The sequence below is a fragment of the Tympanuchus pallidicinctus genome, unplaced genomic scaffold (genome assembly GCF_026119805.1).
Source record: "Tympanuchus pallidicinctus isolate F22 unplaced genomic scaffold, pur_lepc_1.0 scaffold1, whole genome shotgun sequence".
Classification (NCBI taxonomy): Eukaryota; Metazoa; Chordata; class Aves; order Galliformes; family Phasianidae; genus Tympanuchus; species Tympanuchus pallidicinctus.
In genome coordinates this window covers 67,664,560-67,689,320 of record NW_026294618.1, presented here as the reverse complement: position 1 = coordinate 67,689,320, position 24,761 = coordinate 67,664,560, and the positions used below count along the sequence as shown (strand labels likewise).

The 24,761-nt window shown below is 41.7% G+C and overlaps 1 protein-coding gene and 2 long non-coding RNA genes across 6 annotated transcripts in view; 1 reads left to right on the top strand and 2 right to left on the bottom strand.

The window, feature by feature from the left end:
* Positions 1 to 24,761, top strand: part of TTLL2 (tubulin tyrosine ligase like 2) — a 487,337-nt gene that overhangs the window by 434,683 nt on the left and 27,893 nt on the right. The window lies entirely within an intron of this gene.
* The window catches only part of LOC128087184 (uncharacterized), a 146,930-nt gene that overhangs the window by 118,156 nt on the left and 4,013 nt on the right, over positions 1 to 24,761 (bottom strand). The gene's annotated exons all lie outside the window — the stretch shown is intronic.
* Positions 1,331 to 8,004, bottom strand: LOC128087168 (uncharacterized). 4 transcript variants are annotated; one of them, XR_008209694.1, is made up of 3 exons: positions 7,908 to 8,004; positions 3,863 to 4,182; positions 1,331 to 1,683 (listed from the first exon to the last, which is right to left on the bottom strand). It is a non-coding gene; the product is annotated as an uncharacterized LOC128087168 (long non-coding RNA). The 4 variants fall into 4 exon arrangements; XR_008209693.1 differs by having other exon boundaries at positions 1,331 to 1,596; XR_008209695.1 differs by lacking the exon at positions 1,331 to 1,683 and adding an exon at positions 1,918 to 1,996.

Sequence of the window (24,761 nt, the reverse complement as noted above, 5' to 3'; positions counted from 1 at the left end):
TATGGTTCCTTAGTAACATCTCTGCTCCTCACTGCAAAGCTTGCTTAGCATTCCACATTGCTTGCTGGGCTGTGTAAGTACTGATCGCCTCATGATCAGGGTTTACATTTGTGTTTTGCAGCAGCTGGCAAGATACAACAATTACATGTATCTTCCTACTTTTATAGTACTGAGCTGCACATCTATGGCAGCTTTCATAACAAACCCCTGAAATGAAACAAGTCTAAGTACAAGAGCTTCAAATCATAGCATCACTCAAGTTGGAAAAGCCCTCAAAGATCACTGAGTCCAACCACAACTAACCATACTACCCAACCTTCTGTTAAATCATGTCCCTGAGCACCACATCCAGTTTTTTAAACACATTCAGGGATGGTGACTCAATCACCTCTCCAGGGAGCCTATTCCAGTGCCCGACAAGCCCTTCTGTAAAGAAGTGCTTCCTGATATCCAGCCTAAACTTCCCCTGGCACAACTTAAGACCGTTTCCCCTCATCCTGTCACCTGTGAGAACAGACCAACCCCACTCTCACTGTAAGCACCTTTCAGGTATTGGAAGAGAGCAATTAGGTCTCCCCTCAGCCTCTTTTTCCCCAGACTAACAGCCCCAGTTCCTTCAGTTCCTCATAGGGCATATTCTCCAAGCCCTTCACAAGCCTTGTTGCCATTCTTTGGACCTGCTCCAGCACCTCCATGTCCTTTCTGTAATGAGGTGCCCAAAACCGAACACAGTACTCAAGCTGAGGCTTCACCAGTGGTGAGTACAGGGGCAGGATAATCAGCACTGGTTGGAGAGCTGTTGGGGTGTCCTTCAACCAGAGGCCATGCTGCACAGGGCCATGTTTCTCACAGTCACTGGCCACTGTCCCCACGGGCAAAGTGATGGTAGGGTGATGGCTGAGATTCCCCATATCTTGCAGTTCCCATGGGGACAGTCGCTGTCTCTGAGTAGATGGCTCAGGGAGAGTAAGCCTTCAACAGGCACCATGCTAACCCTGCCTGGTATCATCCCCTCCAGTGATGGCATGTCAGAAGGCCTACAAAGCATCCTTCAACCTGAGCTATGCAAGAGAGTGGATGCAGGAGAAGAAAAATGGTGTCCTGAGGACCACCAAGTTGAACACTTCACTTGCATCAAAAAATCAAACCCTACCATGTGTCTGACCACAGGGCATTTCAGCAGTAGTTAGCTGTATACTTCTGCCCTACTCTGGAGGGAATTTGTGCCGCTTCACCCTGCTAAAGATCAGCAGGAATCCTGGATGTGCAGCAGCACACATGAAGATCAAACTCCCATTAATGTTCATGAAAAGGCTTTCATTAGCTTCAGTAGTTTGGACTGTGTTTATTCACAAAACAGTACTTTAAGCATTTTGGTACAAAGACTAGTTTATATGCAGGCTGCTGAACAACTGAAATGCATCCTTGTTAAGAATATGGTTTACAACAGCAGAGTGAAAAAGGTGAAATAAGTAGCTGCTCTCATATTCAATGTCAGGAAACATTCTGTGAATGCATGAGGCTGGGAGATCCTTGAAGCCAGAGCCAGCATCCATAGAACACCTGTGCCATGGAGCACCTGGTGCACTTCAGCTTCTGCAGGAAGAAGGGAAGCTGAGTCACAGAAATGCAGGGCCTTATGTTCTGATAGTAGTTCCTGCCTGCTGTTATGCCCCTAGAGCACTAGATGGAAATAAAGGGGAAACAAACTTAGAAGGCACCCAGATACAAATTTGAGATCACTGAGCCAATATTAATAGCCCTTAATAGGATTAATAGCCTAAAAGTAATGCATAATACAAGGAAGGAGATTGCCTCCTTCTTAACAAGAATTGCATTACTCTTATCAGAAATAATTTTTCTGATAAAAATTCATTAAAAAAAAAAAAAAGTAGTTTTCAGCTCCCAGTTCCTCAGCTGTAGTGTTGTTCACAAGACCCTTAGCTCCACCAGTGATGTTGCCGAATGATTCCCTCACACCACTGGGTGAGCACTCCTACAAAAGAAGTGTGTTTAGGTAGAGAGGGATTTCTGGCTTATGTCTGGTCTGCATACCATTTACACAGCCCTTCTGCTCTCCTGCAGTGTATTTCAGAGAAAAGAAGCAGCAGCATGGAGACCATGCAATATGAGTAAAGAGGTTTGATATTCCAGGATACCTTTGAAGGACAAATCAGAGAACAGAAAGAATAGCTTCAGAGTAGAGAATGAATTCCTAATATCATTTAAATGAAACAAGTTTCTCCTCATTTATGCTGTCAGGATACTAATAGCTTTTAAAACAGGGTAATCTAAGAAGAAACCAAGTGAAAAGAGAGAACAGACATAGATGATACTCCTTTTGTACCTCTATTTCTGTCTCTGACTAAAAGCCATTTCCTCCCAGCTGGAGGAGGAGATGTGACAGCCTGTGCTCACCCCTGACTCATGCCTGCAATGGGCTGGGCAAGACCCTGGTGGCCTCAGAGACCATGTTAGCATTCTTCCATCACAAGAAAGGAAAGGAGCAGGCAAACAGCCCTAACCAGGGCACTGCTCCACCCTTCCCCTGAACAGAAGGGTGAAACCCAAGGGAAATAGAAGCCTTGAGGATCCCTCAGCAGAAAACTTGCTTTGGAATTGTTCATTGAAGGAGATGAGGCCTTCTTGTGTGCAATGTCAATAGCTGGCACTGGAAAAGGATTGGCACAAACATTGGGCAGAAGGGGACGCTGGAGGCCCACAAAACTCCTCCCTACTCTCAGAAGGGCTCTTCTCGTGCTAGCAGACCTCGCAGAAACATGTGGGTATGCAGGGCAGCACACAGGAAGCAGCTGGCACAGGAGAATCACTTCACAAAAAAGCATCATGAGTTCACAAACAGCACCCTAACCTAGGAGGTCTTTAGGAGAAGGCACTCTGCTTTAAGAACTCAACAAAACAAAAACCCAACAATTTTCATCTTATAGCAGATTGAGATAAACCTTGGGAGCAAAATATTTTGTATATGCAAAACACAAGATTTATGTATTCATCCTGCAGGTGCTTGCCTTCTTATCCAGCTGTTAATCCTTTCTAGTTAGAAAGCCACTCATTCTCTAGAACGGAAGGTCAGTCTGATGTCTGCTTGCCACATCCAAAACCCTTTTCCTTGCCAGAGGCCCTCAGCCTCAGTTTATTCAAAAACATTTGAAATATTTTTTGGCACTTAAATAGAAAACAGTTCACAACCAAAGTAGCAGTATTTGCACACACTTATGTGTGTCAGCCAACTTGCTTTGCTTCATATTTTTTCCTACTTTCAGAATTTAAATCTCTGGAAAATATCAGCAACTCTTACTTGAAATTTAAGCTTAAAAAAAAAAAATCCAACACACCCAAGTGATTTTGATAATAGGATGATTATTGTGTGACTCACCCCTCTAAGTACAACAACTGAGAGCTTATTAAGTATGCACTTGGGCTCTGGGCTGCCCACCTACACTCAATTTCCTCTGACTATGGAATGTCCTTTGGCAGCACTGCAGCTAACCCATACCCAGGAGTCTAAGGAAAACACTACAACTTGTACAGTATGATTGGTCTAAATGCTGTGCGCTCATATTTCAACCAGCCAGAGCAAGGTTACTTGTGAAACACAACAGTTCTTTCTGGGATGCAAGGATTCACAGACTGGAAATTCTGTACTCTGTTAGTACTGAGATAAATATATTTAAGCAGCTAGATAGAGATGTCACCAAAAGACATCTGCAAATTTCTCCCTTTCTATCACAACCTTTTGGTTCACAGGCCAAGCACTAGTTAAAAAGGAATAGCTATACACTCTGTACACAGTGATTTATGAGTGTTAATGGAAATACTGCTCCTTAACTCAGTTACCCACCTGCATTACTCAAGTGCCATGCTTAATGCACGTCTGTCACTCCTATACCACACTCTGCAGTGAAGCTGTGACCACCCCGTAGAAATCCCTTGCTGGACATTCAACACATTTCTGTTGCACGGTAAGCTATCTGTGAGAGCAAGTGGAGGCTGCTGTAATGGTATTTTCCTTCACTTCTGACATTCATCATTCAGCAGTGCACACCATCCCAGAGAAGAGACCTGTGTTCAGCCTGCTCTCAGTCCTCCTGAGCTTAGAGGTGGATCACAGCTGGACTGGCCTGAACCAAGTAGAATCCTGTAAGTCCCCAGTGACAGCATCTGAGAAAGGACACGCAGTAATATCAGCACAAAAAAAAAAAAAAAAAAAAACACAAAACACCAAGCTAGAAATATTGAAAAGCCAGAACAAGCAGTCTGTAGAAACTAGAACAGAGTACTTCAACACTGGGGAATTTGGAGCAGCAAGCACCTTGGTTGCCTTTAAGGAAAGAAAGGTTCATTTATGAGTCTGAATGTTTCAAAGCACTGAGCAATAACACAGGTAGTCATCGATCTCAATTCTTCCTCAGCCATCAAAAGATAAAATCATAGTTATTTTAATTTTCCTTATTAAAAAAGGAAAATATGATCCCAATACTGGTTTTGTTCCCAGAATACTTATAACCATAAAGGTCTGTCTGGAAGACATTCTGACTGCGGTGGCTTACAAGCAGGCAATATGATGGGAATGAGAAGGCTTGGTTGACAGTCCTGCTGCTTTTCCCTCCCTTGTCCTCTGGAGAAGGGAGAGAGCAAGAGCCATTGCTGCAAGTTTGTAGAGCAACTGGATTTCTTTTTTGCTGAAGAGCTGTGATGTCTAAGCTAACAACTTCAACTCCCAACCCTCTGCTCTGCAGAGAGTAAGGGTGTTGCATGCATGCTAAGAAGGAACCTGTATCATGATGGAGTATGATTAGGGCATGCCTCTGCTCCCACGGTTCAGCTGGCTGAGAAGGAGCCTTGCTCAGCAGAATGCACTGGTCCTGCCTGGGGTCTGTCTTCCATAGAGCAGCATCCCTGCCACTTCCTCTGCACAAATTCCTTTGCTGAAATAGATTCAAAAGCAGCACATGCACATAAACACTAGGCAGCTGGGTGCAATCAATTCACTTCACCTTGTTATCATTTATACTACAGCTGTGCAGCTACAACATACTGGGTGCTACAATTCTGAGGGGGAAACTGGTGCTCCTCCTGTGCAGCCAGTCCCAGGGCACAGCACAGCATACACTGAAAGCAACAGGTAAGGGCCAGAAACGTAGGCAATAGGATGGGCCAGATCCAAAATCCTGTGAAAGCCAATATGCTCCCAGCACTGCACACTGCATATTTCCCTTCTCCAGAAGGGATATGACTGCTTGACAAATTCAGTAATGGCCTTGACATGGGACCAATGACACAAGGATGGAGTTACTCAGCAGGAAAACAAGAGATCACATTCTCCCGCCCTGAACTGTCTGAGCAATGAGCTGCACTGGAGCTAGCCACACTTGTTCCAGAACAACATAAATGTTGCACATGGATTTATTTCTCAGGGGCATTAAATGCTAGGAAAAATAAGTCAGTCCTGGAATCACTTGAGAAAAGACCACTCTCGTAATCCAAGAGCTGCTCTCCCACTTCATATTTTAAAAGTTTTTGTTTTTCAAAAACAGAACAGCACTGAGTGCTTGTCATGCAGGGATCTATGTAAATGCTCATATGTGCATATGTGCACATGTGCACAAGCTGCAGGCACCCCAGGACCACATGCAGGATGATTCAGCAGTGGGGCAGACTGTGCTGTGCTGCAGGGGTTTGTCATGGCTTGCATGATGGGCAGCCCATCTGACTGGCAGTGATGTGAGAAGCTAAGCTGTTCTCAGAAGCCTTCTGCCTCCTGGAAAGCTGTAAATAAAACAGGAACTATGATTTTTTTGCCTAAAGATTGTGGTGTTGCGATAAACAGAAAACCTAATTAATCAGGAGCAATCTGATCTGCACAAACTTATGGCTGTGCAGCTACAAATTATATCATCATATTCAATTACTGGAAACACCATTTCCTGTGTAAACCTACCTCTGTAGTCTGTAGGGAGATCCCACTATTTCAGATTTATATTTACTAACCACTGCCTTAAATTTCCACTTGGAAGGAAAGAATAGAATTTGTGCAAAGCAGGAAGTTCAAAAAGCCTCTTAATCTCGAGTGTTAAACCTTTTGGGTATCAAAACATCTAAGTTCAAAATGAGAAACACACAACGTGAACAGGCATCTTAAAAGATACCAAACTTACAGGGATATTTTCAGTTAAGCTCATCCCACAGGAACTCTAATAAAGTCAAAACCAAAGTATTTCACTCCAATTTTGATTTTATTTTTTTAAACTGAAGCTCTAAGGTGGACGCAGGCCATTTCTTGAGAGACAACCTGAAGTGAAAGATCTCTCTCTTCCACTGAAAAAGTTTGAAGTTATTCCATCATAGAATGCAAATAGAACTTAACAATTTGAATGTTATTCCAAAAAAATTGAAGTCTTCTAGCTCAATAGTGCACTGCTGTTCACTAGTGTCAAAATTCACCTTCAGTGTATATTACCAGCAGGAATTCACTTAGGATTACATGCTTATGTCAGTGTGGGAAAACTTAGGCCTAGTTGAAAGAAGCCAAACAGACAATCCCTGCAACTACTTTATAAACCGTCCTATTACATATCTGGCCAACAACTGAAAAATGTAATTACACTACAGGTGAAATGTTATTTAAAAGCAAGAACTGATTGGACTGCAAATTAACACCTCGGTACAATCAGTGCTCTAAAAGTTACTGGCAGATTCATGAAAATTAATTACCTGAAAGTTAACACTATCACATACCTCTATAAATCTGGTATTACTAGATGCTGATGTGAGCATCTCTGCCTTGAGTCTTGCTGTATGGCACTGCATGAGCCTTTGCTTCAACTCTGCTTCTCTCATCCCAGAGCAGCAGAGTCGTCTCTTTCAATTCCAGCACTTAATTGGTATTCACAGCACCACAGCAAGGCAAGTGAGACAACACAGGCAATGGACAAGCAGTTATAGCAGAGACTTTGTGAACAGGAGAGTTCAAAGCCTCTTTCTTGTCTCATAAAATTTGCTTTATCTGTAACCCCAGTGATTTATATAAACTTAAATTGGCATGACAACAGTAACTGGCAGTTGATTCTCTGAAGAGTTTACTATTATTAAAAAGCTCTCTGAAGAGTTTACTATTATAAGTATTTTCTTAATCTAGGCTACAGCATTCTTTCGCATCCACTTTGCGGATTCAGGCCAAGGGCAGCTCTAGTCTCTTACCTAAGACTAACCCTAGCCCTAAACAGTGACTTCAGCAGAGCCTTAGCTCAAGACCTCCACAGAAAAACAGCTCAAAGTGAAAATTTCTGCAGTTTGCACCATCCTTAGGCAAATCCTTTGCAGACTCACCCCGTGCAGTTCTAGGCTCTCTCTCTTACTCAGTGTTATCCCTAGGGCTTCCAAGGCTCAGACAAGTGCCTATCTCATGGCATTTATTTAGAATACACAAAAAAAACCTCTAAGGGCAGATGGGTTTTCTTCACCATTTACACCAGGCTTAGGCAATTCCCTCCAGCCTCACACCTGATCCAACTGTAGGTCTTGCTTCTCAATAACATTAGACTTTGCCTAGGCCTCATCTGATAGAGGATGACAGTAGTCAAGGAAGTAAGGAACAGATCAATAACTGGAGTGAAACTAAGTTAGTTTTCATCATCTAACACAGATTTAGGAAATGAGGCTCTAGCTGTACTCAAGCTCAGTAAATAATTCAGTTTACAAACTTTTTTCTTTTTTTTTTTTTCTCCTGAAAACTGAGATCTACCCACAAATCTTCAGACAAGTGAGCAAGAACCCGGAGGGACTGTAACAATCAGAAAGATCAACACAGTGGAATAGCAATACAGGAAGCATAACAACAAAGGGCCTAACACCATGGAAAGATGGTACAAACAAAAAGTGCTCACCTGCCTCTGAAGATCTAGGCGCACAGGAAAACCCCACAAAGGACAGATCTCCAACTAGAGATCCTCCCAGAGTAGCAGCCAGCCTTTAAATGAGGTATAAGAGAGCTGCAGCCAGGCTCCATCCCTGTGGGTCACACGGCTGAATTGCCTTCACCTGTGCTACCAGGGCTAACTGGGTCCTCAGGTGCTCAATCAGTGGTTCAGCAACAGTTAACATACAGGGAATTTTTATGGATAATGAGCACCTTACTCTCTGCTGCTGTGCTATTCTTCCCAGAAAGTCCCTGACCAATCAGTCTAGCCTCTGCAATAAATTACCTGAGTGCTGGTACTCTCCAGTCCTGTGGTTCTATCCACTCCTTAGAAATAGAGAGAACAATTGACAACACAGTTTACTATTAGCTGAGATGATGCAATACGTGAGGGATGAGGAAATAACCAGGAAGCAGGATGGTTATGCAGATTTCAGCTTCCTAGTTGCACTCTTCAGCTGTACTGAGAAGTATTCCCCAGGCAGATGCTTAGAGCAGACTCCCAGATATACTTCTTTAAAAGAGCAGCGATGGCGCCTACCTTGTGCTGAAGGTACAGAAGATTTACTGGAACAACTTGTTGAGTGCAGCTAAACTGCAATATTATCTTCTTCCAGTCACAGCTGAAGGTCAAGATGACCCTTTCTGGAGCTCCAGCTGACTGTCTTGTGGCACCACTGATCATTACACAAATACTCTCTATTACAAATGAGTGCTTGATGGCTCTTATATAAGGTGCTCTGATATGTGGAAAGAGACAGCAGGAATTAGCCTGTCATGTTGATGACCCCATATGACAAGCCTGACTTTCACTCTAGTACTCATAGGACTTCTGTTATTAAGCCCCACACAGCCTTACAATTTAGGGATGAAAAGACAGAGGCTATAGTTGCCCTGCAAGCTTCAGCCCTCAGTAGCAGATTTCTTTATGAAGGGAGTACTTGCTACAAGAAGAAAAGGCCCACAGAAACATGAGAAACAAAGTCCACAGCCTGGACACAAGCCAAAATGGGAAGCTCCATTTTCAGTTGACCTCCAAGACAAAAAAAAAAAAAAAAAAAAAAAAAAAAGGACAAAAATGAAAGGCCTTTAAACTATTAGTTAGCATAACTGATAACTGTTATAATTACTTCAACGGTTATAATATTTAATTATAAATACTCTAGCCCTTAAGGTGAGAGCCACAACATGGATCTGGAGCTCCATGGCTTTGATGGGGGCAATGTAGAGTTTAGCAGCATCTTTTACATCCCATTATAAACTAACCTTCCCACTTTTCAGAAAATGCCAGGCTAGAAGCAGAGGCAATGAATAGGTTTTCTGGGTTATTTATGCCTTTTGCTTCAGATATTTGTATTTAGAGCTGCCTGTGATTTGCCTGATGGCTGCTGACAGGTATGACAGAGTGGCTCTGATTACAGGAACGTTATCAGTTGAAGCACTGCCATCAAATGCTGCACAATAAATGCCTACGTCCGGCTGCCCTTCCAAGACTCTCTGTCTCTTATTTCTCTCTCTTTCTCTTTCAGTCGTTTACCTTTCAAGCTGATTTCAGCATCACTGTTCCTCCTTTTTCCTCCCTGAAAAGGATATTTTGGAATGTATAGCTGATCACTGTCAGCTGTAATTGCTCAAAAATGTAAATGTGCTTCAGAAAAGAGGAAATACGTTATCTGTGACTCATCCACACTTCAGGCAAACTCTAGTTCAAGGGGAAAATGAAAAGACAGCCCCCCCACCAAAAAAAAAAAAAAAAAAGACAGGAGGCAAGAATAACAAAGTTAAACAGGAAGAGATATTGAATGCAGTCAATAGGCCTTAGAAGTAGCAAACTTTAGGTCCACAAGAAAGCAACAATAGGCTGAGAGATTAATTATACCAGATTCTATCCTGCACATCAGTAGAACACCAGACCCCAGGAACAGAAACTATCTCAATTTGCATGTGAAGAGGCTGGCTCATTACACAGGCATCACATACAGCTCCTAATCTTGAGCAGCTTCACCGACGTACATGTAAGTCCAGGTACAAGCACCTGGCTCTGCACCAAAAACCTGCTCGCTTGGAAAACAATTGTGTCATGCTCTGGCATTTCCCTTCCCTTCTGCTGCTGTCCCTCGTGTTGAGTCACTGAGGTCACAGATGATTGCTTTAAAGGGCCACACGCTGTGTGACAAAGGAATGGGACAAGCCTTTGCCATTACTGCTCCTGACCATGACTTTCGGTCAGATGAAACAATGCTGCTGTGTCCCTGCCAGCTGTGCAGTGACAGTATGTGCACTTCGCTCCCCGTTCCCAGCATCCCCAGGGCATCAGTTCAAGCAGTACATTCACCCCAAGCTTCTGGGCAGATGCTGACAATGCCTGGGGTGGCCACTGTGCTGTGTTATGCAGCATGTAGTGCTGTTCTATGCTGTTCTACACAAAAGAGATCAATTATTAAACTCTGGGTTCAGGTACATGAATCTACCTGCTGTTGCATAAATAAACTCTCAAATGATATAGAGGAATTCATGCCAGATTTCACTGGCACAAACAAGACTGATGGCAGACAAATTTCAGAGCAGTGCAGTACTTGTTTCATGTTTCACGTATCAATACATTCATCTGCAATCCATGTTTGTGATGACCCAATGAAAGCGCAGTTGCTGTTGGTCTGGAAGTGTTTCCATGGAAGATTGGCTTTGCAACAAAAAAAGCATAATAGGTGGTTGCCCAGGGCAGCAAAATATTAGGAGCTGTAAAATGTCAGTGCAGCGTGTGAACAGCAGCAGGTTCAGAGAGTCTGGATGTTTTCCAGTAATGACGCTGACCTCAGTTTTGGATGCTCCACATTTATTACACACCTGTCCTCGGACCAAAAGGTGCAGGGTCACCAGTGAGCCATTGCAGCAAAAATATGGTCTGCAAGTACACAGAAGATCCCAGATCACTGAGCTTTGACATATTTCAGGTGGAGCTGTTGCTTTAATGGATATGTAAGCAAGACTCTTTTTTTTTCCAGACAACTAAAAATGGCCTGTCCCCAGGGTGTGCTGCCACTGTCCCTTCCAATGAGTGCCTAAGTTGAGTAGTGTATTACTTAAATAAAATTGATCTATTACAGAGAAAATTTCAAGTCACAAAGTTCACATCTCTGTTTAAACGCAAGTTTTCACACTGCGTTCTGATCTAATGTTCATTGTGCTCCATTAAGGTAGATAGAATCATAGAATCACCAAGGTTGGAAAATACCTAAAAGATCATCCAGTCCAACCGTTCACCTATTCCCAATAGCTCCTACTAAACCATGTCCCTCAACACAACATCCAGCCTTCCCTTGAACACCCCCAGGGTCGGTGACTCCACCACCTCCCTGGGCAGTCCGTTCCAGTGCCTGACCACCCTTTCTGAAAAGTAATACTTCCTCATGTCCAGCCTGAATCTCCCCTGCCGTAGCTTGAAACCATTCCCTCTGCTCCTATCACTAATGACACGAGAGAAGAGGCCGATCCCCAGCTCACTACAACCTCCCTTCAGGAAGTTATAGAGAGCAATGAGGTCTCCCCTGAGCCTCCTCTTCTCCAGGCTGAACATTCCCAGCTCCTTCAGCCTCTCCTGATATGGCCTGTGTTCCAGACCCCTCACCAGCTTAGTTGCCCTCCTTTGAACATGTTCGAGGGCCTCAAATGCCTCAGATGCCCATTTAAGCATCTCAGATCTTCTCAAATTATTGCCCAGGCCATATAAATCCAGTTTTTGCATTACTACTGAATTTTATACTTTATTTTTCCCTGGGAGAAGTGCAAGCGTGATCTCCAAGTATTGTGAATCTTATAGCCAAATTTCCCAAGTCTGGGGAATTCAAAGAGCTGACACACTGATATTGCGAAGGAAGAAACTTCCTCCCAGTGCCTGATCCCAATATCCTTCACATCACTGCTGGTAACACATCGAGCACTCCCTGCTGAGTCTCAGCCTTGGTCTGACAGTGGGGATTACTGTGCTGCAGAAAATCCCCAAACCTGAGGAATATCACTAAGTGTGCTTCCAGACAAGCACAGGGATTCTCTGCACCTCAGCATAGATCCTTCCACATCATTCTAAAAATGCACTGTGTCCCTTGTTCTTCTTTGTTCCTCTGTTGGCTGCTCTAAAAGTACTGAAAAAATCTGCTATTTTGGTTCACTTGGAAAGACACCCATTGCCCTCAAAGGGCACCGGGCGGCAGTATTTGTACTAGGCATAAATGAACACGGCTTTACTCCTCATCTTCCTTTTCATGAAAGGCAAATCAGGCAATTTATGTAGCAGGAACAAAAGACTTGAGGATTTCTGCCCTCCATTCCCTGCCAGTGCTGTGGAACTGTCAGCAAAACCTCTCCCTCCACAAAATGCAGGCAGTGGTGCAAGCCAGGGAAACCCAGTGCCCAGTATAATGCTGCAGACAGCAGGACACACACATGGATATACACAGACATATCTTAGGCATTTTATACAGAGATATTTATATATATATGTATGCATAGGTGTGTGTGTGCACAGTAATAGCAGAATGTTATTGTAAAACTCAGTACTGGTGATGTTTGTATCGATTTCCCTACTGGTAGAAAAGGCTCTGGTTGCTTCAGTACCATCTACTTGAATAGGAAGCTGAGTTAGCAGATTACGCCTACTTTGGCTGATAACTTAATGTAAAGATTTACTCTTTGGGGTGGTGTTTGGGAGTTGGTTAGCATCTCAATTTCCCATCCAGACTGTCAATATAGTCACTCACACCTTTGCAAACAGGTTGCAAAATCCTTCTGGGAATCAAAAGGTCAGCAATTTTTATCTCCTTTCCCCATGGAATGTAGTAGGTAGATGAAAAGCCTAACTGGAGAAATAGCCCTTTTTGTGAAATACACGTAAGCTGTCTACATACCAGAACCCTTTACAAAGGCAGTGTAGCAGTGATTGGACTGCATTTTGCTTTTCAGCACTAGTACCCTGAGAATGCTGATGGTAGAGAAACCTGTCACCAATTCTGCTAGGTACACTTGCTATATTTTAAAACAAAACAAGCAAAAAAATGTATAAGAATTCAATCAGCTATGAATATGCAGGCAAACAGCTCACTGGACAGGCAATAGTGCTTGAAGAGGAGATCAGCTGAGGGCTACCAAAGAGCCTGACCATTCTATCAGATTCAGGAAATTAACGTGAATGTGAAAACAACTAGATATTGGAAAAATGTATGACAGGTGCATTACCTGTTCTTGCCTCAACCTTATTCCTTCCCATGTCTCTGTTCATGACACAGTCAGAAACCGAACACTGGGGCAGTGGGATTCTTGGCCTGACCTGATACAGCTGTCCTTATGTCCTTAATTTGGTGCATCAATTGTGCAGTGAACATTCATTTAATAACCCAGCTGGAGCAGGCACTTGTCAGAGATACACAAGGACACATTTCTCAGAATAAAAAGGGGATAAAACACCATTCTTCTAATTCACAAAAGCAGAAGTGACGGAGCAGCTTGTGGAGGATTCTGCTCTCACTCCTGGAAATCTGCTGACACAAATTGCAGTGCTAAGAGATCAGAAATGGGGCTGAAGGTACAAGGAATTGGCAGATTAAACCCAGAGGGTTTCTGAATTACTTGTTCTGCTTCATTCCTACACTTTCCTGTTTGGCAAATTCATTCCAGTTTTGAAAGGTCGAGAAGTCTTGCAATGTTATGTCTGACTAATTGACCACATAACTTTGTGTTCAACCTCCTAAATTGCTTGGACATGGTCAGGAGTGTCAGGCTGATTTCTGGTAAGTAGAACACGATGTCCAAATTTGGGGGAGGGTTGTAGCTACTTTTAGAGATGGAGAGCATCAGCCTGGCCTAGCTGTTCTCAATCAGAAATGTTTGTTTCCAGGCTGCACTGGTGGTAGTTGTGCCTCATTTGCTGAAATAAGTACTTAATATCATAGGTGATTCTTAAAACTTCTTTGCTTCCTCCTGCTTTTTCCAGGGACAGGTTTTCCTTATGTGCCTTCAAGGACAGCCTCTTCTATTTTGTCTGCCCAGGCAGAGTCAGACCTGGGTGCCTTCTGGCCCTACTGACGTTTCAGGTCTCTGCTCCCACAGGAAGCCAAATTTCTTCTCCTATTTCACCTCCATGTTGCTGCTCCTTATCCATTGCTGGGAAGGGTGGATTATAAAAACAGCCATGCCACCACAACACTTTTCTGGAAGGGTTGGTTTTTTCCGTATTTTTTTTTAATCTGGGAAACGCTCAACTGACAGAGGCTCATTTCTCTCTAGCTTTCATGCTATTTGGCATTTTTACAGAGTCTCAGTTTTCGGAATTTTGTACAAGGATCTCAGCTCTCATTTTAAAAATGACAGTTAGCTGTTATCCTCCTAACCATAAAAAGAGAAGCCTGTAGATCTAAAAACCAGGTGGCAAATGACAGATTTGATTCTTGAAATCTTGAAGACAAAATGATGATGTTATCAGTTACAGCAACTATTCTTGTTATAATTCTGAATATTTAGAAATAGTAGGACTGTCTTTTTGATTTCATGAGCACAAGGAATGGAGGACACTGAAAAATCATTTCAAACAGCCTAGGGTTGAAGGCATTACAGCCTCTCCTTCAGCTCATCCATTGCTAGAACAGAATCCTGCTGCATGAATGTGCACTTTCCTGTGAATAGCATACACCTAACCTAAGTATTTATTTTTCACCTGAAACAACCATCAGAATTCATATTGCATATGAAAGTTAACAAGAAAGAACCCTTTTACTGAAAGCCTAGGCAGGACAGAGGACTAAACTGGAAAACCTGAGTTACTGAGTTCAGTCTGGTGGTTGTCACAGCATCATAAAATTTATCTAGGCACTTTCTGAGTTACAGAAAATGACTCAAGACACTTTGTCCAAGCACCCCAGAATGTCATTCGTCTCAAGGTTTGACAGCCTACTTTCATTCAGCTCTATTTAACTGTGGCCACCTCGTAGCTATTTGATCTTACACCACCTTTGTCCTTTAACCTACACAGAAATCCTTCTGCAGCATGTTTATTTGTAGACAGCAGGCACATAGCTTCTCATCCTTCGTTTTGCTTTCTTTGTCTCTTCCTGTCTGGCAGACTCCCCCCTCCCCCACCCTCTAATGCCTCTTTCTTCAGCATGGTTCTCTGTGATTGCATGTGATGTCTCCAAAAGACGTTTTTATTTTATTTTATTTTTATAATTAGTTGCCTATGACAACATCTGTACTATTCTAAGTGAGCATGTTAGATTTATTAGGAAGGAAAGAGTAATTCCAGTTCACAACAATAAAATATATGATAGCTCAGCATTTAAATCGGAAGTAGTCAAAGTAGAAGAGAAGCTCTCATTTAAGTGGAAATAATCCAGTCTTAAAAGGATGCCAGGAACCTTTAAAACCTTAATGCCATACAATGGCCAATGAGGTTTATGGATAATTGAGCACAGTCTATGTAAACCATGATAGTGTCTGTTCCCTACCCTAGAACAAGAGAGTCTTATATCACTTTAAATAGTGTTACTTTCCAGATGGTTGCATTTAGTAGATTACACCTATATTTAGCAAAAAGAGGTTAGGGAATGCTTCCCATAGCATCTACCTCCTCAGAGGGACCCAAGTATCCTGAGATGCACCTAACACAACTCTGTAGGACTGGCTACCAGAAACAGACGGAATTCCCTCTTCTTTCTTCAGGGATTCATGTCTATTTCTCTCGCCTTCTGCAAGCAGGGAAGATGTGCCTATCTTTATTTGCAATTCACACAGTCCCAGTAATGTATTTCAGCTTCCAATGGGTACCAAAATGGGCAGGACAAAAAACAACAGTGAAAAAAAAGCACAAAAACACAGATTAATTCCATAGCAGTAATGCTCAGCTATTTTGAGAATAGGCCTAGGCCCACTGACTTTAGTGAAGGTAAGTTGGTTTATGTTAGTACAGATCTGACCTTTGAGACAAACATTAGATTTTTCTTTTCTGATTATGAACTTGCTGGAATCTCTAAGATTTCACTCTAACAACAGTGCCTGTGCTTAGACAGTAGGAAATCATCAGTTAGCCATACAGCTTCCCATCAATTATCTTTTAAGAGGAACAGGGAGGAAGCACCATGTATGATTGCAAATTCAGTGATGCTCAACCCACTTACTTCAAATTCATTGGAACTACCACATTCCTGATATGTTGTGCAGGTCTGTGCACATGGAATTTTTGGATAATTAGTAACAATTCACATTGGGGTATCTGTGGAAATACAAGAGGAACAGTTCAAAGAAGCAGCTGTGGAACAAGATAAACAGCATGAGAACCAAGGACACCTGTAGAAGAAGAAAGAACGTCTCACAGCTTTGACTGGATAAGCACCCACATGAATGGTTGAAGAGTGTTTACAGAATGCTCTGTTGACATGTAAAGGTGGATGGGAAAGTTGTACGGGTGGATGGGAAAGCTAGAAAAAGAAAATTTGTGAAGCTACATAACTGATGTGAGAAATGATTTGGATCGTTCACAACTAAGTCCATGCATCAGATGCTGCAAGTATCTGAGTAAGCAGAGAATTATTCCTAGAATGCTTTCATAGAACAGTTTATCTTGGATGGGATCTTACAGATCACCTAGATCCAATACCCCCTGCCATGAGCAGGGTTGCACTCACCAGATCTGTCTGCCCAGGGCCCAGTCCAACCTGGCCTTGAATGCCTCCACAGATGGGGCATCCACAGTTACTCTGGGAAATATATAAATATGTTAATATCTATATATTAAAAACATGGGATGTGTGGGATGAAAATAACATTTGTATTTTATCTGCTAATTAAGTAATCCTAGTTGTCTGCTTGACTAGATGATTGGATAAAAAAGATACTGAATATGGATGAGCACGATTATTTACAGAGCGACCATTTGTTTTGTAGGTAACCAAGGATACACAGAAGCCATACAATAAATTATTCTCTTTAGTACTGGACATTAAACATTCCCTTGAATGTTGAAGTTCTCCATTTGAAGGAAACAAACAAGTATGTTCACCTTGGTTCACTGGTGACTTTCCTATGAATCAGTAAAAATCCAAAGCTGCCTAGGCAGGCAAGACTGTCCAATGCAGTCTTAGATACAAAGATCCTTCATCTTTTCCTGTAGACGGAACATTTGCATAAGAATGTATTTGAGACAGCATTACTTTCATTCCCATATCAAATACGTCCTGTGTCCTCAATTTCTAACAGGGTGAGAGAGAACAGGGTGATGCTGTGCCAAGCCATTATTGTCCAGCTTCAGGACTTAAACCATGTTAAATTTCCTCCAGTCGAAGTACCCTTTGCTTTATATGGGGGCTGGGCCTTCAACACTTGGAAATGAATGATGCAGCTGTGAAGTGCTCCTTTTGCTGCATAACTCCTCAAACTCAGAGCTGCAACTCCCAGCAGCTCTTCTGGAAGGTGGCTACTTCCAGGCAACTCCTGCAATGGTGACACTTGAAAGATAACATGGTGCAGAAAACAAAGGACATAAGGTTAACCAACATACACCAAGGAGGAAAAGAAACATGCAGTAAGTGTTTTAACATTCTTCCTGTCAAAAGCTGGATTGCAGGGTGTATGCAATGAGTATGTTTTCAGTGAAGACAAGATTGCTTTTCTAAGGCTCATCTCAGTGCACAATCCTAAGAGGATTTGGTGAGAGTTTTCTTAAATTTGATTTTTCTGAGGAGAAGAGATAAATTATGCTTAAATAAACAAAAATTAAATCCTATTTTTTCTGGATGAAGTTGTGTTTATCAACATCAAGAGCAGTAATTTCTGTATGTCTAATTCTTGCATAGCTATCTCATAAAAAGAAGTATTGTTAGAATTTCTTTTTATGATCTAATATATAGGTCTATTGAGTGATGTTCTAATAACTTGTATTTCAGATAGTTTATTCTACTAAGCCAGCTCTTTCTATCTGTGCATTTCATTGTCTGTTTTGCCTATATCCATCCTTACAAACATAGAAGAGCTATTTAGAAACTGTAAATCAGGAAAAATTAAACATATGCATTACAAAATACTGGTTGAAGGTAAAATGAAGATATGGAACAGTCAGAATGGATTTGTAAAGGAAAAAAAGTTGTGGCACACCACTATAATTTCTTTCCTGTAATGGGTAACAGGCTTCTGATTTCATTCAAGTTCTGAAGATTGGAATAAAGAAGAAGCTGGTAACATCTGCAGAAGATTTGATGTTCAAAGAGACCACAAATAAATGGAATTAGAATTCAAGATGGTTTTACAAGAGTTGAACAAGGCATTATAGACAGAGGTATCACTAGAGGATATACAAAGCTATCTGTCTGTTCTGCTTGGCACCCATGAAGCGTCAGCAATTGGTTCCTCCAGAATCAAGAATGACTTAAATATTCGCAGAACATTATAAAAGATCTGAAACAGATTGTCAAGTGAGGCCTGTACCACCTCTTTCCTTTGATGTCCTTAGTAACAGATTAGGCAAATGTTTAAGAAATGACCTAGGTACAGATGATCCATGGGATAGATGGATGAACTAGAGGAAATCTTGAAGTCATATGCCACATTTCTTTCCCTCTTTCAGCTCTTTCCCTTGACACTGATATTCTTACCCTTTAGGAGCAACAGAATCCAAATGTGCTATTTGATTGCCTCATTTCTAAACACAGTGTAATTCTAGCAGCCACACACAAACAGAGAGGTATTTCATGTTACCACATCATCAGATTCCAGCCATGGTTTTTAAACTCATAGCTTATCTAAGATCAAAATTAGACCACTTGATTGGCCCAGTTCAGTTTATAAAGGTTTTTGCTGTATTAGTTGCTAAAAGCAGTAAATGCCTACAAATACTAAATGCCAGTGCCTATACGTTAACCCACTCACATCCTTTTGTAGCTGCTTTGACCCATATGGATCTTCATGCTGATTTTGCAACATTTAATGTGATGTCTGGTTTCTGTTTTCATGAGGCCTCTGCTGAAGCACTCTTAGAGGGAGTCTTTGGAGGGCAGCTTTGTTTGTCATTTTGTATGCTTCATCATACTTAGCAGGTTTTCACAAAACGTTGTTAGGGAAAAGTAGATAGAGGCAGAACTCCCGTTGATAATTCTTAGTTTTAGCTAAACAGAACTCGATGCTGGACAAACAGGTTTCCAAGTTTACAGGTCACCTGTATCTGCTCTGTTTAGATTCGTTTTTATCAACTCGTGGCTCACAGGCTGATATGATAAGCAGAATAAAAGAAATTTTGGCAGTGGCATAGGTGAGAATCTCAGCTTTTGAATAGATGTGGAGGAATGGAAGACTCAGTGGGGAAGATTAGTATGCTGAGCGAGTCCAAGAGGCAAAAGGTCAAGTAAGTTCAATACCTGAGAAACGATCTGATGGAAATCATTCAACTAGACAGGAGTGCATCAAGCCTGAGCAGTAAGTCAAAAAGCGCTTCTGAATTCTTAAAGGAAGTTCTTCAGATCCAATAACGTTTGGAGTAGCAGAATGCTCCACTAAAGAAAAAGGCCTACTGGCTACCATACTGGAAAAAAACTGACAATAGGTTTTCACTGTAACAAATACCCTACTTCTATATCTAGATCCAAATTCTCAGTCCTCCAAACAACAAGCTATTCAAACCCAATGCTTTACATCAGCCCATGCCCAACATGCAAGAAGATTCAAGGCATAAACTAAAAATAAAGACCAAGACAAGATTTGTGACTATAGACCCAAATTTGCACTACTGACAAGTGATTATATTACCACCTACTTGTCATTAATTTCAAAATGGATCCAGTAGACCAGCTATTCCTTTCTCTGTGAAGCCACTGTACTTTATACTGTGTAAAGCTATGTAAGGTACCTAAGAAGTCTATAAAATAACAAGCCCTCTCCATAAATATCTCGCAGCTAAACACGTTACACATCTGTTTGTTGCTGGAAAAGATTCATCTGTAGAACCATCCAAAGGAAACTCCCACTGCACAGCATTATTTCACTGGAGCTAAATGTTGCAGTGGTGCTTGGTATGGGAACCTTAACTTCAACCTAGGTTACATTTTTCTAGGCCTCTTATCAAGCTTTTAGCTCATGTTTCATCACCGCTCCAAGCTGTTGCACACAATGAGCAGAAAATATCTTTAAGTCCATCTGATTTCACAGACAAATTTACCATGATGAAATAGCTGTGGTCACTCAATCTCCATCTGAAAATGCCAGTTTCTCCATTAAGAGAGGGCAGTTAAGGAGCCCAGATGATTAACTGAGCTGAATAGTTGAGGTGCCCAACGTTTGACATTTCCCCCATTCCTTTGAAGTTTGTACAGGTGGGACTATTTTTCTCCTAAGAGAAGAACAATAACATAAAACTGAAAGCTAAATACTGGAAAGTAGAAACCACAAATGGTTACTTTTGCATTAAACAGAAGAAAATATTTCTCTTCTGGGAGGGTAATGTTGCAAGCATTCTCTTCTAAGTCAAGGTCCTGATATGGGCGTTTAATTAATTATGTTTTAAAATCTTAAACAGCACAGGAATAAGTTACTAGGAAGGCTGTGTAGTGTTTAAGTTTGGAAGCTTTTCAAGACCCAATCTGAATAAATTCATAGCTGATCCAACCTCTTTCTACTGGCAGCAGTGCTTAGAGTATGATATTGGAGCAGGTGACATCCAGCAGTCCCTTCCAACCCAATTGTATATGATTCTGGGACTTTTATCCAGAAAGATCAAGTTCTTTCAGAAAGCATACCATATGATGCAGTTCAATTCTTGCTTCCCTCAGATATACATGCATTTTCAGCAGTCTCTCAATTATGAAACTCAATTTTGCAGACAGTAAATGGTTCATTTATTGATTCTCATCTACCAAATCCAGGTAGTTCCACAAACAACAATATTCTGCTGATACACTGAAGGCTTAAAAAAAAAATCACATTTATGGAGGAAAAACCCACAAAGTTTCAAATTGACAGCCTCTCTTCAGTACTGGTGCTATAATTACAAATGTCAAAAACCCTTGATATGCTTCACAGATTACATCTTTAGGAGAGATGTGCTTTTCTTTAAATGCTGAAATAAAAAGACTTTTACCCATTTTGAACTGCAATTTCAGCCAACTATTTGGGCTACAGTATTTTGTTTGTTCCTCTGAGGTTTAAGTTACTGTGCATGCTGCCAACGAACACTCTTTTAGCAAAAGCTGATCCCCATTGGAATTCAGCATATACATTCTAAATTTAAGCAAACAGGGGAAGATTTAGTAGTATGATTAATTGAAAGTACATATCAAGACTTTGACATGTAAAACATAGAAGAATGTTTGCAACCCAAAACACAGGCTTAAGCTCCACTCATTACAAAATCAAGCCCTGGGTGCTTTCATCCTCTAAGGTTAAGACTTTCTACTGGCTCTCCAGTAATACAAAGGATGAAAATAGATGACTTTTCCTAGTTCAGTTTTCATCTCTGCAGAGGGATTATTGTGTAGCAGACAGCTAGGTTACAGCCTGCACCATTACATACCTGATTGTTTCATTACAGCCCTGGTTCTACTCTGTAGCTACAACAAACCAAATTCATACTGAAGTCCTGGTGCTTTTTACCATTCCTCTTCATGATTGGAGTGCTTACTGGAGAAAAAGCTTGGCCATAGTATAAGAGAGCCACAAGCTCAACACATGTTCAGCTCCAGGTTGCTGCATCCATGTCTTCTGTGGTTCTTTCCTTTCCCCCCCATTTACCCATCTAGCCACCGTTCTAAGCACTTACATAACCCTGAGATTTTTGTGGTAAACAGTGATTCTCTCATTGTCTGCTTCCACTGAAGCAGTGGATACTTGGCAGTTTACATATCTTTAAGTTATACACGAGTTTAAACAGTACTTGAGAAATCTCATCTCCAAACCGTTCTAGGGAAACGCAAATACTGCTACGTGACAAACCCAGTGCCACCAGTTCCCTGCTCTCCAAAAGCACAAAACTGCTAGCTACACCATGTACACCCATACAGATATTCACCAGTGAGATCCCAGCTCCACAGTGTTCTCTCTGGCAGCTTGCTCAACAATTTATTGCAACAGTTACACAATAAACACAGGAGTTTCATGGCCCTTCCAGTGCTGTCCCATGCGATCAGCGTAAATGGCCTGCAAGAGCAGAGCTTCAACCCTTTGCCCCTCCTTTGAGAAACATCAGGTAAATGACAGAGCCCTTTACAAGGCTTAAGGAGTCTTCATGTAAAGTATTTACCTAAACTGACCTCACCTTGTTGGTGGTAGATTGTTCCAACACCCTTAATAGGGCAGAATAGCCAGAGACAGTCCAGCTGGGATGTCTAACCTTCCTGGGGGACGGAGGAAAATTGGTGCTGCTTTATTTGGTGCTTTCTGCAGGCTAGTATCTACCAGCAGGGCTCAGCTTGCATTAACAACAGTATTTAATCAGTTTAAACAGTGCTGGGGGAGATAAAAGCCAATGGCTTTCAGTCAGACATATAGGAAACAGCTACAGTCTCCAAGATAGCTTCAGCCCCACCTTGTATTTTGCAGTAGGTACCCCAGGGGACTACAGCCTTGAGATTTAGCTATGTTTGGATTCAGTGAAAAAGAAAAGACAGGTCAGAGGGAACTGGGCATATATAAGCACAAAGCTAGAATCATTTGCACTGAAATTCAAAATTAATTAACTTTACTTGTAGATTTTTTTAAGCATGGATTTTATATGTTCATTGAAAGCCTCTTCATGCATGTTCTGTTCCTTTAAGAGACAGAGCTGTGCATGTCTGTCTTCTACCTCTTATCGTTAAAGGAAGATGTGAAGAGTTTGATTGTTTAGGGGTCTGGTAATCAGAAACACACACAAAAAACCAGGTCACCAGTTTGTCTGCTAGTTCCCAGCTGCCTTAAATGCCTCCATGGCACTCCTCCACATGATGTAGCTTTACTCGCTAATTTTCTTCTCCTGTCTTGCAGAGAAGAGATCTCTCAATGAAAATGCACAGAGGTTTTCTGTAGTATACTCTGTATTTCTCTCTAATGGACTAAGAAGAACACTTAAATAGCTATCTCTGAAGAGGATGTTTCAGATAGAACTAAATTAATTCAGTGTTTAATGATAAATAATTCAAGCTGCCATACCTCCGGAGAGGTATAGAAGGAAGGGATAAACATTTAGCATCATTTTCATAATTTCTGACATCTTAACTGTATTGAAAAACCTTCTGAAAGTAGCCACAGACTTACTTAGTCCACTCTGGTCTGCTTGTTGGCCTTAGTCTAGCAAACAGAATAGAGATATCTTTTCTCACAGTTTACTGAAACAAGTAGCCTGTTAGAAATTAGATATTGCTTCTAGATTTCCTGCCTGGTGCTCTGACAGTTTTTCCTACACTTTTCTCCTGAGTTGTCCTACAATGCTCGGAAGTCCTTAACCTTCTCCTTAGACTGACATCATAAAGCTCTAACCTTTATCACATGGGAAAGCCAGTGGCATCCAGCCACAGGCATACAGAATACTGAAGGTGTTGTTCCAACCAGCTACTGTGGGTCCTGGAACAGACCAAGTGACTCTTAATTCAGAAATAAAAAAAAACAAGGAGGTTTTCCAGAGATATAATCCAGGCTGAAACTGTCTGTATACAGTGTTTGAATTATATTGATTAAGGAACCAGTGGTAACAGACTGACACTTTTCACCTTTAGGCCTCTGTTAAGCACCCACCATATCACGTAGGGAGCAACTGCTCGTTCCCATCATTCTGCAGAACAGCTTCTGAGATTTGGGCAGAGTGACCCAGATGAACACTCTGCAATTCTCTGGAGGTGGGAGAACTTCAGTGAACATGCAAGCAAGAATGCAAGTGAAATTGTAACTACTCATTTCAGAGGATAAGCAGGAGGTGGAGCTCTACGTGCCTTGTCTTCCTAAATAAATTGTTTGCTTCTTAGTTTGAGGCTTACATTAGTAGCTGACAAAATGAAGAGGAGTTTCCAAGCAAGCATAGCATAGGAGCTTTGCAGCCTTCATAGGCCCACTGGGGCTGTTTCTAGGAAGAAAGAAGCAAGACTGGACAGACACAGAAGGCTTGCTGATTTCCATAAGGACACAGGAGGCATGGAGCTTGTTCAGAAGAATGACTATCAAGACGTTTCCAGCTGGATTCCAGTACCTGTTTCCAGAGAGGTCTATCATAGCATCTTAATTTGAATGAACAGGAAGCCATTTGAAAAGGTAATTTGATTTGATTGAACAAAAGTAGCTGCAGACCAGTAAGACTGCAATTAGACGAATGTGTGGAAGAAAGCAGATGGGAAGAAAAGGGTCAGGGACAGCTGGTAAACAGCTGTCCTGGATTGCTGCATAATTTACCAATGGTGGGACAAGAGAAGGGCTCTCTGGCTGAGGCCTGGGGGAGACTCTCTGTAACACCAGGGGAAGATTATGGAGCTTTCCTTCTCTTTTGTGCCACAAAAAACACCAAGCAGTCACCTGGCCTATGTACTCAGTAATATCTATGTGGATATGGAAGAGGTTTGATCATCATAATTTACTGCATGAAAGAAAACAACAACAGAATCAGCGATTCTGATTAATTTTAGCAGATTTGATCTTTTGTCTGTAACAACTCCTTTCTCTGATGCCAAACTAAACATCAGTCTGTGCAGAACTGCTCTTTTTTTATGCTTCGCTTTCAAGCACCATACCTGCACTTCTGCAACTTGGTAACTCTTGCCCTATACGTTGTTATACTGTAACCAGTGGGAGAGAGCACAAGGTGAGTGGCAACCAAGCTTGCAAATGAAAAGAGCCA